The sequence below is a fragment of the Peromyscus californicus genome, unplaced genomic scaffold (genome assembly GCF_007827085.1).
Source record: "Peromyscus californicus insignis strain IS unplaced genomic scaffold, ASM782708v3 Scaffold_4__1_contigs__length_199733344, whole genome shotgun sequence".
Classification (NCBI taxonomy): domain Eukaryota; kingdom Metazoa; phylum Chordata; class Mammalia; order Rodentia; family Cricetidae; genus Peromyscus; species Peromyscus californicus.
In genome coordinates this window covers 64,829,426-64,844,589 of record NW_026294562.1, presented here as the reverse complement: position 1 = coordinate 64,844,589, position 15,164 = coordinate 64,829,426, and positions in this window count along the sequence as shown.

Sequence of the window (15,164 nt, the reverse complement as noted above, 5' to 3'; positions counted from 1 at the left end):
TGGTGGCAAACACCATTAGGTGCCTGGCGATCTCATTGACCCAACAACATTCTACTAGCATCTTTCTGTGCACAATGTGAAAACAGACAGGTATACAGTGCATATCTAGTTTGTTGCATCTTGTCATATTGTATTTTATATTAAATTTAAATGCAATTGATATTGCATTTCTAATCACTAACATTAGCTCAGTTTCTGCTATGCATGATTCTAAATCTTGTTTGCACCCAGTGCATCAGTCTACGAACTTTGCACGTTACCACAAAGTCTGCAGGAGTTTGTTCATCAACACTGAGCACACCTCAGTGAAGACTGGGCACCATGGCTAAGTCTGCCTACAGCTGGCAAAGAGAACAGAGCCACAAACACCATGAATCTCTGCCTATGACACGTCTTGCTTTTCAGACTGCTGTGTGCACAGGCCTGCTCCCTAGACAGACACGCCCTCTGCCAGGCTCCAGGGTCCCTGCCTTGAGTGGTAGAACTGACTCTCAAAAGTCCTGAGACATTTACATGCAGGCTGAGGAATGCATACCTTCTCCTGCCCTGTACATACACACAAAATAAATAAAAGTGCTTTTTTTTAAATTACAAAAGTTAAGAAACTGAGGCAAAGAAAAATCTGGAGTGTGCCCTAGCCCTTAGAGCTGATCGTTTTCAGGACTAGAATTTAGATCCAGGGAACCAGATCCTCAGAGAAGGGAGCCAATGGCTCTGGAACACCTCAGGAGTGATAGAAATGTTTGGGAACTGAAGGTCACATTGTTTCTTGACCTCTCTGGAAGAGTCTCAGCCAGGGGGACACACTCCCTGAGCCTGATCTCAGAGCAGTGTACATTCTAGAGAGATGTCCCCTCTGAATCAGCCACCATGATCCTTCCAGTCTACATTCTCAATTCTTCATAGTGTGTTGTATTTCATCAGACATGAAAGAGGGGACTAAGTGTGGTCTCTGCACAGTTGATTGTCTTAGTATTTTTCACTTGACAAAACAGTCTTGCAAGGAAGAAGATAATCACAGAAAAGTCCCTGTTTTTCTTCCCTGAGCACTTAACTTAAATAATTCTGTGCACTCGGGAACTTCTACCATTTAGCCCTTTCTCTAACTCTTCCAACTCATTAGTAAATATATTAAAATAGTCTAACCTCAGCACCAGCCCCTGGGGCACATGGCTTCCAAACTTTCCCTATGGTCATAATTAGACAGGTCAAAATTTTCCACTATCGAGGGAGCTATATAAATCCATACATGAAACTATGGTCTTGAGTAGTGAGGTCCTTTCATAAGGACCTTGTTGGGACAGCTAAGCCATCAGGGCAGTTTGGGGAACTACAGGAATTCAGAGAGAGCCTGCGTGATGATCTCAGAAAGTGTTTTCATATGGTTGGGAAAAGGATTGATGGCTCACCTCTGAGAATAAGGAAGAGGGACCTGCTTCCGTGGGACACTCGTCCCATTCCCTTCCTCCATCCTCCCCTCTAGCCTTCCTGTTCCAGAACCAGGTCCCTGATGTTGCTTGGTCTCAGGTGTCTCACTCCTATGTGAGAGACTTCATCAGTCATTAATTGTCACATTTACCACAATGTCTGAGGAGCAGATTCTGGGCTCTGCTTTTCTGTGGGCTGCCAGGTCATTCTGGGCAAGTTCTGTGATCTCTGTAGACTCAGTTTCCCCAGATGGAAGCAGATCTCTAGTGTAAAGAAAATGAGGACCATTCACAGGACTTCTTACCAGGGGTTGAGCTTCATGAAATCTGAGGTGGGGGTGGGGATTGGGGAGACAGCATTTCCTTTTGACAGTCTCCCTGTCCAGTGGCATAGCCCAGCTCTGTGACTCCTTTGCTCATGTCTGTGCTCCCAGCCTGATTCTGACTCCCGGAATGCAGGAGCCCAGAGACTGTTGTGGGCACACACATGCCCACACACAAATACACGAAGTTTTCTGAACCCCATTTCAAAATAAAACAAAACATGTCAGGCACCTACATGATTTGAGAGGTATCAGGGGGCAGACTTGCCAGTGGCTGACGAGGAGTGTCCTCCTGTACTCTTGACCACAGCAAACCCACATAGAGAGTCCCTGTCCCTGCCCAGGGAAACACTGGCAGTCCTACCACAAGCCTGGAGCCCGTGGCCAAGTAAGTGACAGGTCAACCATGGCTAGATCCGAGGCCCTCAAAAAAGGGGCAGTTTTCCTCAAGTGAGTGGGGGAAATTAATTAATTAACTAAATGTATGTAAGAGTAGCTTCTGAAGAAGGCAGATCACCCAAAGAGGAAAGAGCAAGGAATGCTGAGACACAGGTCTCCCATTTCTAAAGAGAAGCTCCTGTCTCACAACCACATGCATATCCATGGTGCAGATCTAAACCCCTCCTGGGATTCAGGATCTCCTGCATGCTACTATGTACCTGGCCTAGGGACAGGAAGAACTACACAGGGGATCCAGTCACCCCGGCCAGAGGGCTGTAAGAGCTCTGGGGCCACCGTCTCCTCACTCACCTGTGCTGCTACCTTGTAAGGAAGGCCTGGGCATCTGATGCCTCTCCAGTGTCCAGTGGCAGGGTTCTACCCACTGCCATCATTTATTGGCAAGGCAAAGACCAAGTACAGATGAATAGACTGGTTTTGGAAAGAAAGAACATGGTCCCAGGAAAGGATCCAGCCACCACAACCAGCCAGAGTGTGGGGAGGCGGTCAGTGGAGGGTAATTTCTCAGCAGAGGCTTCCATCCTCCTTCCCGTCCTCCCTCCAGCTTCTCCACCTCTGCAGGAATGAATGCGATCCTGAGCTCCTCCTAAAAAGTGACAGCCTCACCCAGTAAGCAAATCTGGTAACAAAGGAGCAGGTGCTCATAGGGGCCCCGGAGTTACCAAAGCTCCACTCCAGATATCTGAGCTAAGCACAGAAAATCAACAGCAAAAGACCCTCCAGACCAGCCAGAAGTAGCCTTCTCCACCACACAGAGGCAATTGGGTTTCTTGAGTTTTAATGATAATGTGACCCCGGTGCCAGGCACAGTGTCTGCCTAATTTATCTACGACCATCGATGGCTTCACCTACCAGGTGATGACAGAACATGGGGAGGCCAGGAGAGTTGGCCAAGGTCTGGAGCTGAACAGAGATCTGGGACTGTTTTGCTTTGAGATGAAGAGTCCCCCCAGAGGCTTATGAATTGAAGGCTTGTTTACAGATGTGTTGGGATCATGAAAGTACTAAGGTCATCAGTGGGTTAATAATCTATTGATGAGTTCACACTGAGTGAACTAGGTGGGGAGGTAGATACAGTCTGTCAAACTGCTTCTGAAGGGAGACTGTGGAAGGCAGTCTCACAGTGACACTATGAAGTGCTTCTGCAAGGTCTCTGGTTCCCTGGTGCCCCCTCACCTCTGTTGACAGCCGTTCCACAGGCCAGAGTGCCACTTCTCACCTGACCTCTCAGGACATGGAGGGGGTTAAAACTTTATCCAAGGCATTTTCTCCAGCACTTGTCCTCAGGTCCACTTCTCCATGTGTTTAAGACTTGACCTGGCCACTCCATACCCTTTTGTTTTTGATGAATTGTCACTCTCTTCATTCCAGCAGTAGAGGACCCAGGTACCTGCTACAGGGGCAGTAGCTCACCTGTGGGATGACTCTGAAGACAAGGACAGACCAAGGTTAGGGACAAGTCCTCTGGACTGGGAACAGTGCCGAGTTCCTGGATGTGATGGCCTGGGTACTCCTGGGCTCCTTCCCGGCGTTGGGTGGGGGGCTGTTCTTAGTGATTCTGTCTTAACAAAAGCCCTCCTAGTATGGAATGTATTTGTGTGTGTGTGTGTGTGTGTGTGTGTGTGTGTGTGTGTGTGTGTGTCTGTGTGTCTGCGTCTGTGTCTGTGTGTTTTGATGACATGGCTACAATTTTTAAAGGTATAAAGCTGAATTGTCCCCAAAGTGGGAAAACTCTGTGAGTTTGAAAGTAGCAAGGAAATCCCAAATAGGAACACAGGGTTAAGTTGAATTCCTTGTTTTATGAGGACTATCATCAGCTCATGGAGAACTGACCAAAGCTGTTGTTTCCTTGTGGGCATCAAGACTGAATGGATGCCCACAAGAGAATGCCAGGTAGAGTTGGGGTCCCCAGAAAGTAATAATGCTCTGTCGCAGAGGACCACCTGAAGCATGGCACTCAGCCCAGAGGACCCTCAGGGAACCTGCCCATGGTGTCCTAAAGTTTCCTGGGAAGCCTGTTCATTCAGCCCTGAGGATCCTTGGGGAACATGTCTACTTGCCCCTAAAATGCTGTGGAGACTCCACCTGCTCAGCCCTCTGGTTCAGGAGGAAAGAATTTCTTGCCACAGAGGCCCTGGACATGATCCTACCATGGGATAGAAAAATCTCTGGAAGATGCAGCTTAATTTAGTCTCCAAGGAGCTGCCACACAGAAGGATCAGAGGTGTACCTCAAAACAAGGCACCTGACGGGAGGAAGCTTTATGACCAAGATGAGAGGGAGACATGGACATAAAGGGATCAAATCCCCTGAAGACAGCTAAGATGGGAATTATAGGGCACTGGATATGAAATCTGTGTGCAGGATACATTTAAATAAAATTTAAATGTGTTACAGGGCCCTGCCATGAAATGTTTTAAAATATTTTAAACTTGCATCATAAACTTGAGGCTGAAAAGGAAGAATTATTATAAAAATTTCTAGGTGGATTTGCAAATTAATTTAATAAACCTTTCATGAATGGAAGTAAGGTTTAAGCAATGTGAGTGGATTAAAAAAATAAATAAGAGAGCTGAGGAGAGCGCTCAGCAGGTAACGTGCTTGTTGTACATGCATGAAGACCCTAGTTCGGATCCCTGATGTACATTAAAGCTGGGCATGGTGGCACATGTACGTAACCCCAGTTCTGGGGAGACAGAGATAGGCAGATCATGTAGGCTCACAGGCCATTCATTCCAGCCGAAATTCTAGGTTCAGTGAGAGACTCTGTCTCAAAAAATGAGGTAGAGAGCAATAGAGGAAGACACTCAGTGTTGACCTCTGGCCTATGTGTACACCCATGTACACACACACACACACACACACACACACACACCAAGTAAAAAGATAAAACAGAATTAGAAAATATAGCCAAAAATCAGATAAGATATATTAGTATGAAAATGTATGAAGCTTGTCTTATATTTAATTAATAACGCTCATAAAATCATGAGTAAATAAAGAGCTCAAACTAAGTTGAAGAGATGAGGGACTTGAAGAGTGATAGGAAGTATTTACCCAGAATTCCCTCCTTCCCATGGAGTTCTTCTGATCTTGGAAGTGAGGATGAGAAACTCGGAGGATAAAGCAAGTAGCGTGAGCATGCAGCTAGGGAGAGCTCCAGAATAATGAATGACGGAGGAGAGACCAGGGACAGTGGTCAGCATGTGGATGGAATGTGAGATGTAGGTGTGTGAACCCTTGGTCCCTCACTTAGACACTATTTCTTTGGGAGGTTCTAGAACCTTTAAGAGGTAGGACCTTGTGGCAAGAAGTAAGTCACTGGGGAGGGGAGGGGCTTAGAGGCTTTTAGCCTGTCTACTGTCTTCTTCCTGTTTCCTGTTCCACCAAGGTGTGAGGTGAGGAGTCCCAGCTGCACACTCCTGCCACCATGGAGCTACTTGCTCCTGGACCTTCCTTCCAGGAGGGACTGCAACCTCAAACTGTGAGCCAAAATAAGACTGTCCTTCCTTATGTCGCTTCTTGTCCTGTACTTGGTCAAAGCAACAAGAAAGTAACTAATAAAAGAAGTAAGGAACAAATAAAGGCATGTGGGGGGAAGAGTAACAGACCTCAGAATCCAGTCAAGGTGAGTTTCAGAGGATAGAAGGAGAGCCCCCCAGCCCAGCAGAAGAAGGTCAGAAATACTGACACAAAGAGGAAACATTGAAAGAATGATCATCAAGGCATCCAGGCCTGTTAAGTAGCAATAATGAAGAAACACTTTGTAGGGTTAAAAATTAGGCTAAAACCAAAGTACTTGACCAAAATAGCATGTAAATTTGGAGGGAAAGTAAAGATACTTATTAAAATTTAACTTTGTCAAATTAAATATTCATGTTGGGATTTCTACAGTGGATGCTGAAAGAATAAAAATAGGATTTGGCAAGTTTTTTTAAATCAATATATGAAAGTTATTTGCATTTCCATAATGTATGCAATAAATGGAGGACATAATTTAAAAATATGTAGTATTTACAATAGCCACAAAAAGGATGAGGTCCATAAGAGTAAACTAACAAAAAAATGTGTAATTTCACCATGGAGAAAATTGTGTAACTTTATTGAGACATTTAAAAAGCACTTAGAAATGGAGAAATGGACTGCTTTTATGGATAGAATTGTAATGTAATAAATTTACCAATTCTTCCAAAATGTATGCAGAATTTTAATGCAATCAAAATAATCAAGAGATTGTTTTTAATAGACCATGATAAGTTAATTATTAAATACATTTTGCAAGGGCAAAGGGCAAGAATAGCCTAGACAAGACAGCCCTGCTGAAAGAGAACATTTTTCAACAAACAAAACAAGCCTTGTTGGATAACAGAGCATGGTGGCTCATGCCTGTGATTCCAGCCCTTGGGAGGCAGAGGCAAGACTATTGCAAGTTCAAGGTCAGCTTGGGCTGAAGAGTATGCTATCACTCCAAAACAATACATGTGCACACAAAGAAGGGTGGACAGGGCTGAAGAGGTGCCTCAGCAGTTAAAAGCACTTGCTGCTCCTCCAGAGAACCTGAATTCGGTCCCCAGACTGGTTCAGGAGGCTCACAAGTGCCTGTAGCTCAAGAGTTAGGAAATTTGATGCCTTTAGCTTCCAAGGGTATCTGCACTCATATGCACACACACATACACACACACACACACACACACTCACACACACACACACACACACACACACACACACACACACACACACACCTACACACACATGGATCCCTACACATAATTAAAAGTAATAAAAAGGAATCTTAAAATAGTATTGAACAAAAGTGTGAAAGAACACGAAAACAGAACAAATCTTGGACCCTTCCCTCATTCAATATGTATCATAGAACTAAAAGTAACAGATAAAATTATTAAGCCTTCGGGTAGATAAAAATTTTATAGGGCATAGAAAGCATAGTAGTTTAAAAGAACAATGAGAATTTGGTACCTATCAATACTGTATTTGAAATGTTGCCCTTCAGAAAACATCACTCTGAACTTGAAAGAGAAATTCTCAGCCTAAGAAAAAGTTCATAATGATAATGCACACAACAGACAAAGATCCACAATCTACAGAATGTCCATAATATATAAAGAATGTTTGTATTTCAACAACAAACGACTAACAGCCCAATAAGAAAAGACTAGACGAGACATGCCATAAAATATATCAACAGATGGTTGTGGTCTCTGTGGAAACTCCATCTACAGAGTCTAGAGTCTCCATTCCAAGTCCAAGTTCAACCTATTGTCTGCTGATCCCAGGCACCAAGACAGCCTAGTGCTGGTGAGCTCTGCATTTGTTTAGTTGCCCCTGACAGAAGCAAGATCCACATGGTAGGTCCACTCCAGGGCTGGCATGGTTGCTGTGGGGCCCAGTGTGCTCAGAATCTGTGGCACTGCCAAGGCCAGGATACAGTTCTGGCCAGATACTGACTGTTGAGAGATAGGGAGAGATCCCACTTGGAAGGGCTTTGGCTCAGGCACCTGAGCTGAGGAGATGTGGCCCCATTGTTCCATAACTATATCTAAATGTTGCCAGATGTCTTCTAAAAGAACCACCCCACACTGAGAACAGTGTCACAGCAGAGCAGAGGTTCCGCAGTGACCCTGCCAGCACCTTGGGAACCAGGCTCCTTGGATCATGTTGGTGTCCTTATTCTGAGCAGAGGCTGCCACATGCCTCCATCACTTGGAGCTTAGCGAACAGATAGACAAGTCCACTGGTCCCCAGTTTTAACAGTCTGGACACTGTGTTTGCACTGAAACAGATCTCTCCCATCTCTGTGGCTGTCTGCCTTTCCTATCCATTTCATCCATGAGAGCTTTACATGATAAAGACAACCTCCTACCTCAGACAAAGCACAAACTCTGACAGACTCAGCTGTGTTTTGTTTTGTTTTGGGTGGGGGCGGGGTTCTCCATTTCAAGGAATACTAAGGGGCATTCTTGCGACTTTCAAGTTTTTTTTTTTCCATAGTGTTAGAGATCCAACTCAGGGCATAGTGCATGCTAGCCAAACACCTCCCTCCTGCTGAGTTCCATGTCCAGCCCTTCAGGGTGTTCAGTGGAGAATTCCTTATTGAGCTCTCAACAAAGCCACGCATGTAGTTACCCTCCAGCGTGACCTTTGTTCTGGATCCATGGGCCACACTGTAAGAACAATACCACTCTTATAATCAAGAGCAAGATGCTCTAAGATCACATGGCTCCTGCTTTTGCTGCCGCAGCTGCTGTCCAGTGGGAGGGGCCTGGCTCGGAAAAGCTAAGTGAAAGATGCCAGCATCACCACAGTTCTGCAGATGCTAGCAAGGGGTGGGTAGTAAGGTGGAAGGTCACACAGGAAGCCTACATGCTTCATGACACCAGCAATGACCTGGTCAGCACAGGACCAACCTCAGAGATGTGGTACTGCTGTGAAGGTGACCCAAGCCATCCCCGGCAAAGCAAGGACAAGTTATTTTGATATAGATGGTCCTTCACCCCCAGACTCTCCTAATGGATTCAGCTGTGGAAACAGGACCATGAAATTATCAGGGGGATAATGGTGGAGTGAAAGGGCAGTCCCCATGAATGCAGACTCATCCTGCAGGTCACAAAGAAGAAAATGAGTTTGCAGGAAGTACTGGGCCTCTGCTTGATTCCTGGAGGCCACATTCCTGCCTCTGTTCCTTCCACCCAGCTTTGCATATAGGTGTTGTTAGTGGTCCTTAGTGCATGGTAGGAATTGTCTGTGTGATGGAGCCTGAAGATGAGCCCTCTGGGTGGGAGTCATAAGGGTGGAACCCTGTGGTGGTGGGATCAGTCTCTTCCCTGTAGGAAGAGAGGAATTTTTTTCTATTTTGGGTGGAGAGAAAAGTAGGTGACCACCTTCAAGCCAGGAAAGGAGCTCTCACCAGGGGTGTGGGAAATGGGTCCTCCTGTTTAAGCCATATATCACTGGGGGTATTGACAGCAAAGCAGCGCTGGTTGGTGGCTCTGTTTACCGGCAGAAAAGTCACGGGCCATGGCCACTACTACCAGGTAATAAAGAGATTTATTAGAAAGAAAGGGGATAGGAGGGAGGAGAGCCAGGCCTGGAGAGAAAGGAAGATGGCGGGAGCAGAGAGAGAACACAGAAAGAGAGAGAGGATTGGAGGTCTGCATTTGGCTTTGCATGACCACGTGGCTGGGTGCGTAGTTGCCAGCGCCTGCTGATGATGTAAGACGTCAGATCCCAAGGAATGAGAGCAGAATTCCAACAGGTATTGTGATATATTTTATTGTTGCCAGTGCTGAGGAACACAAACTGCTTCCACAGAATGGGATTTTCCCTACAAGGAGCCACTAGACCATGAGTGAAGAAGGGAACTCCAAGAAACGGCAAGCAGGGTTGGAGAGATGGCTCAGAGGTTAAGAGCACTGGTTGCTCTTCCAGAGGTCCTGAGTTCAATTCCCAGGACCCACATGGTGGCTCACAACCATCTGTAATGAGATCTGACACTCTCTTCTGTATACATAATAAATAAATAAATCTTTAAAAAAAGAAAAGAAAGAAAGAAAGAAAGAAGGAAAGAAAGAAAGAAAGAAGGAAAGAAAGAAAGAAAGAAAGAAGGAAAGAAAGAAAGAAAGAAAGAAGGAAAGAAAGAAGGAAAGAAAGAAGGAAAGAAAGGGCAAGCAGAGAGTGAGCTTCTATAGAGGAGGTGACCTAGCCTCACAGACAGTCTGATGAGGGAGATGAGAACAGTCTTCACAGCATGGGGACAGAGCTGAGCAAGATGTCCCCTGGGTCCTCCCCAACCCAGGGTCATTCAGGGTACCCCAGAGGGTAATGTCCTGCCAGTTCACTGGCATGCCTGACCTCCCTGACCAGGAGGACATTTGGCTGTTTCCTCTTTTTCTGCAAAGCATCACACTTGCCACACACTTGCTCTGTCACCATCAACACTCCACTTCCTCCAAGGTCCAGCCCAGAAGTTAGGTCCTGTGCACCTGAGATTTTCACACGATGCCAACCACTCTCTTCAACACAGCATGGGCATCGATGACCATGACATCACCAATACTGGAAGATCTTCTATTTCCCCAGCTCCACATGGTACTAGAATTCCACTCGAGCTAGAGAGCAAAGACAGCAAGTCAGTGTTATCAGTGTGGCCTCTGTGAGTGGCAATGAGCAAGTCGGGTAAGCACCACTTCGCACATTACTCTAAAAATGAAGCCAATGGGAAAGTTCAGGATGGTTACACACGACCCTTCAAAAGACAAAGAACATAAAATGGCCCTGGTTTTTTGTTTTTGTTTTGTTTTTGTTTTGCCAGTCGACCAGTCTATTTGCAAAAACCTTTAGCAAACCTAAGATGGTGCCATTGAAACCATAGCATGGGGTATCCGGATGAGGGTAACTTCAAAAGCAGAAGTTGCCCCCTTGGGCTTTAAGTATGAGGAGAGGGGGTTCTCAGCCTTCCAGACCCACCCACTCTGCCACGAAGCCAGATCCAAGCAAAGCATGTGCTTGCTCTGCGGTGGGGAGGGAGTCCTCCTCTGTGCCAAGGACAGACTTCTCCTGAAGCACTAATTACCATCAGCCCACACACAGCTTCATCACTCCACACACTGCTGGGGAGGGTGGCTGTGAGGAGCCTCTGCATTAAAGGACAGTTGGTACGTGGACCGTGAGAAGTTATTTAGAATGTTGTCTGGGGGTGGAGGTGGGATGGAGGTAACACTGAAAAGTATTGTGCGTACCTGTTCTCTGTACCATTTCATGGCCGCTTCTGTGTGGCCACTGACCAGTTCCACCTCAGCAGAGCAAGGGCTGCGCCCCCTCACTGCAAGTGGGGAATCCCCCCCATGCCTTCTTTTCTCCTTCCATCTCTCCACAGAGAAAATGTCAGGCCATGCCTCCTTCACCTCCATTCATTTTATTTCAAGAAAAAAGATTGGAGGTACGTACTCAGAAGTGGGACTTCTGCATCATATGGCCATCCTATTTTTAATTTTTGAGAAAAGGCCACATTGTTCTCCACAGTAGCTGCACTGTCTTACATTTCACCGAAAGTTCAGAGTCCCAATTTCTGTACATTTTCCCACTTACTTGTCATGTTCTGTTTAGTTTTGTGGCAGCCATCCTCATGAGTGTGAGTGGACACCCATTTCTTATGGCTTTGATCCCAATTCCTATGATTAGGAACATCAAGCCTCCTTTTTATGTGTGTGTTGGTCACTAGTCTTTTGTGTGTCTTTTTTATTGCAGTGTGTGTGTGTGTGTGTGTGTGTGTGTGTGTGTGTGTGTGTGTGTGCATGTCCCTGTGTGTGAGTGTGGGTGGAGGTCAGTGGATAGTATCCAGTGTGGGTTCTGGCTTTTGACCTGATGAAGGGTAGGTAGAATTTCTTGTCTGTTGCTGCGTATGCCAGACTGAGCTTCCAGGGAGCCTACCTCTGCCCCCCCACCCCATCTCACTGGAGGAGTGCAGACTTGCAGATGTGTGCTGGGGTCCCAGCTCAGCCTTCACACATGCACAGCAGGTGCTTTACCCGCTGAGCCCTCTCTCCAGCCCTCGAATGCCTTCTTCAGAAAATGCCTTTTGTCTTTTCAAACATGGTTATTTGTCCAGTTACTGGTGGGTAGACATTTTCTTTATCTCCTGATATTCACCTCTTACAAGACACGGGGTCTGAGATGGCTCTCCTACTCAGAGGCTTGCTTGCTTCCTCTTCTGGGCATTTCCTCTGGTGTAGTTGGTTCCTGTTGCCGTGGTCCAGTTTGCCTCTGCTTTCTGGCTCTGCTCCCTCGGTCTCTTTGAACGTTCTTTGCACCTCTGTGCTACTGTGTGGCCATCAGTGAATCAGAGGAGGTCTGTCTTAGTTTCCTTTCTGTGGCTGTGATACACACTATGACCAAAAGCAACTTGGGGAGGGAAGGGTTTATTTGACTTATATGTCCCCTTTATAGTCCGTCCATGAGGGAAGTCGGGGAAGGGACTCAAGCAAGAACCATGGAGGAAGCTACTTATTGACTCACTTCCATGGCTTGCTCAGAGACCGTCCTTACACTGCCCAGGCCCACCTGCTCAAGGATGGCATCACGCACGGCAGTCTGGGCCCTCTCACATCAATTAACAATTAAGAAAATGCCCTACAGACAGGCCTACAGGCCTGTCTGATTAAGACAGTCCCCCAACTGTTATTTCTTCCACCCAGGTATGTCTATGTTTGAGTTAAGTTGACAAAAGATCCAAGACACATCAGGCTTTGTGAACAATGTGGTTTTGAGTCAACGTTCCAGGTAAAATTCTAATTCATCTGCTTTCTCCTCTAAAAAGTAGAGTGGATACCCCACTACTGTCTGCAGCGTTTGATGACTGCATTAGAGTTCTCCAAAGGAATACAACGGATTATATGTGTGAAGTAGAACTGATTGTGTGTGTGCACACACACACACACACACACACAAATGTCAAAAGTGGATTTAGTAGAATAGCTTACACAATGGGGGTTGGGTAGTCCAACAATGGCCCTGAGAGGCTGAGGGGACAGTAGTTCTTCAGTCCACAAAACTAGATGCCTCGGTAGTCTGAAACTGCCTCAGAAGGATAAAAGATTCCTGGAGAGTTGCTGGTCTTTGGGGCACACTGGAAGGCCAAGAATCTGGGCTAGGATATCAGTGAAGGATAGCAGGGCCAGCAACACCATGGAATAGATGTACTTACTAGCAAGATGTGTAGACAAGCAGGCAACACAACTGCTCCCGCAGAGGAATGTACAGCTCCCCCAAGAGGGACTTCTCCCCTGCTAATCCTTCCTGGAAGTGCCCTCACCTCCTGTCCTCCAGACCTGTGTCTTAGGTGATTCCAGATGCTCTCAGGTTGACAACCAAGGTTACCCATCACAGTGACACAGGATGACCCAGGGCAGCAACCCCCCACTTCAGAATTCTTTGCACCCTGTTTTTGAAAGCACATGATCTGGCCCGTGCTCCGTGGACACGGTGCAGAATCCACACAGCCTGGGGAATAGAGATTTGCACTCTGCCCTGGACAGGTTCTTCAGTGAAGCCTTGTGCTCTTTGCTGTCCTGCACTTTTGCTGGGTGAAGTTGGCTAATTCAAGACTGTCACCTTCTCAGTTGCACCTATCTGAAAGAGACCCTTCTGCTGGGTGGGTTCTCTGTTCTGGGTACACTGGCATTTGCTTCTGGGAGCCCTCGCAGAGACTGTCACATAAGACACCACCACAGAAGGGACAGGAACTGTGTGCCCACTGTTCCCATGACACGCTGTCAACTCTACAGTTTGAAGAAATGCTTGGCATTTTGTCTACTGAAATTGTGAGGGAGAATTTACTGGAAGGAACGTGATTTTGGTTTCCCCTTCATAAGTGTCATCATTAAAAAAAATCAGCTTCATAAGTAAACTTTACTTAAATGTCCATTATGTGCAATAAAATGTATCCATTTAAAATGTTTTGACAAATGCCAGCACCAGGGTACCTTGACAGTCAGGGTGTAGACATCGCCCCCTCCCCGAGAGAGCCTTGAACACTATCCCATCCTCATGCTGCATAGCTCACGGGGGCTTTAATTTGCCTTTGGACAGTCACTAAAGACGTTGAGTGACTTTTCAAGTGCCTGTGTACTCCCTCACCAAGTGTTGTTTCAAATATGTTGCTGAGCTTTTAATATTAAAATTTGAAATCACTTGCACTAAGATTTGATTTGCATGGGATAAAATGCATTTATTTAAAATATGTAGTTTGAGTTTGTAGTGTAATACTTTATTGAAGTGCCTATCCAAATATTTTTACCATTTTTATTAGATTGTTTATCTTCTCGAGCTATATGAGTCATTCGTATATTATGGATACAGTTTCAAGATTCAACCATTTTTCTTAAACAAGTGCTCCTAAGATTGTTGCAAACTTGTAGTTAATTTTAAGAATTCTGAATTTGACAGTTCTTTACAGTTTTCTTGCTGCTTTCCTGGAGTGACAGATGTCCAGAGGCCATGGCCATTTGTAACTATTCCTTGTGACTCTTTATCTCCACTGGTACCTGCACATTACATCCAGTCTGTGTGGCCTGCCTGCCTATCCCTGTGCAAATGGTGTGTTGTGTTCTTAGTTTATTATAACTCTTAAGATCAAATGAAATGGTCACATAAAAACTACAGTACCTGGAAGAGCCCTCCCCCTCAAAAAAAAATAAAACCATAAAGGACAGCATTAGAGAATTCATAAGTCCACTCAGAAGGGGCTGAGAGGTCAAGGCCACATCAAGGTCACGTCCCCTTTGGGGCAGTGCTGAAGCTGAGGTGCCCTTTACTGTTTGTAGCTGGTCACAGTTTCAGGATGGACATGGGGGTCCTGTCAAGGGAATTTTCTGCTCAGATTTAAGTCATGATTTTCCCCCTATCGTTTCAATATGGTGAAGTAAATTGATTGATTTTTAATGTAAACCATTCTTGTATTCTGGGAACAATCACCTCTTGATACTAATATATTATTCTTTATAGGAAACATGCATAATTAAAATGCCACAACCGACCTTCAGCAGCTGCACCTTGGCTACAGAAACTCACAGCAGCACGCTTCAGTCTCCACTCTCTGCTGTACATGTCACTGTCACCTGGTTTCCTCTGGTGCACGTTGTAAATGCCACAGTGCATTGTTTTTCAAAATTGCATTTTCTTAGGTCTTTGGAGAATGCCCCGGTGCAAAGCCAGGACCTTGCCCTCGTCTGGTCGGTTGGAGCCCAAATGTCCTCAGCACTGTTTACTGCCTGAGCTCTTGGGATGGTGGAGCTTGCAGCCATGTGGAAGCTGTTCCCTGCAAATGTTATAAAGTTCTATGTTATGCAATTTGGTATACTATCCAGGTAAATACTCAATGGAAGCCGTGGTCCTACCTGGAGTTTTCTCTCATAGCTTCTTCCCTCTGCTCTGCAGCTGC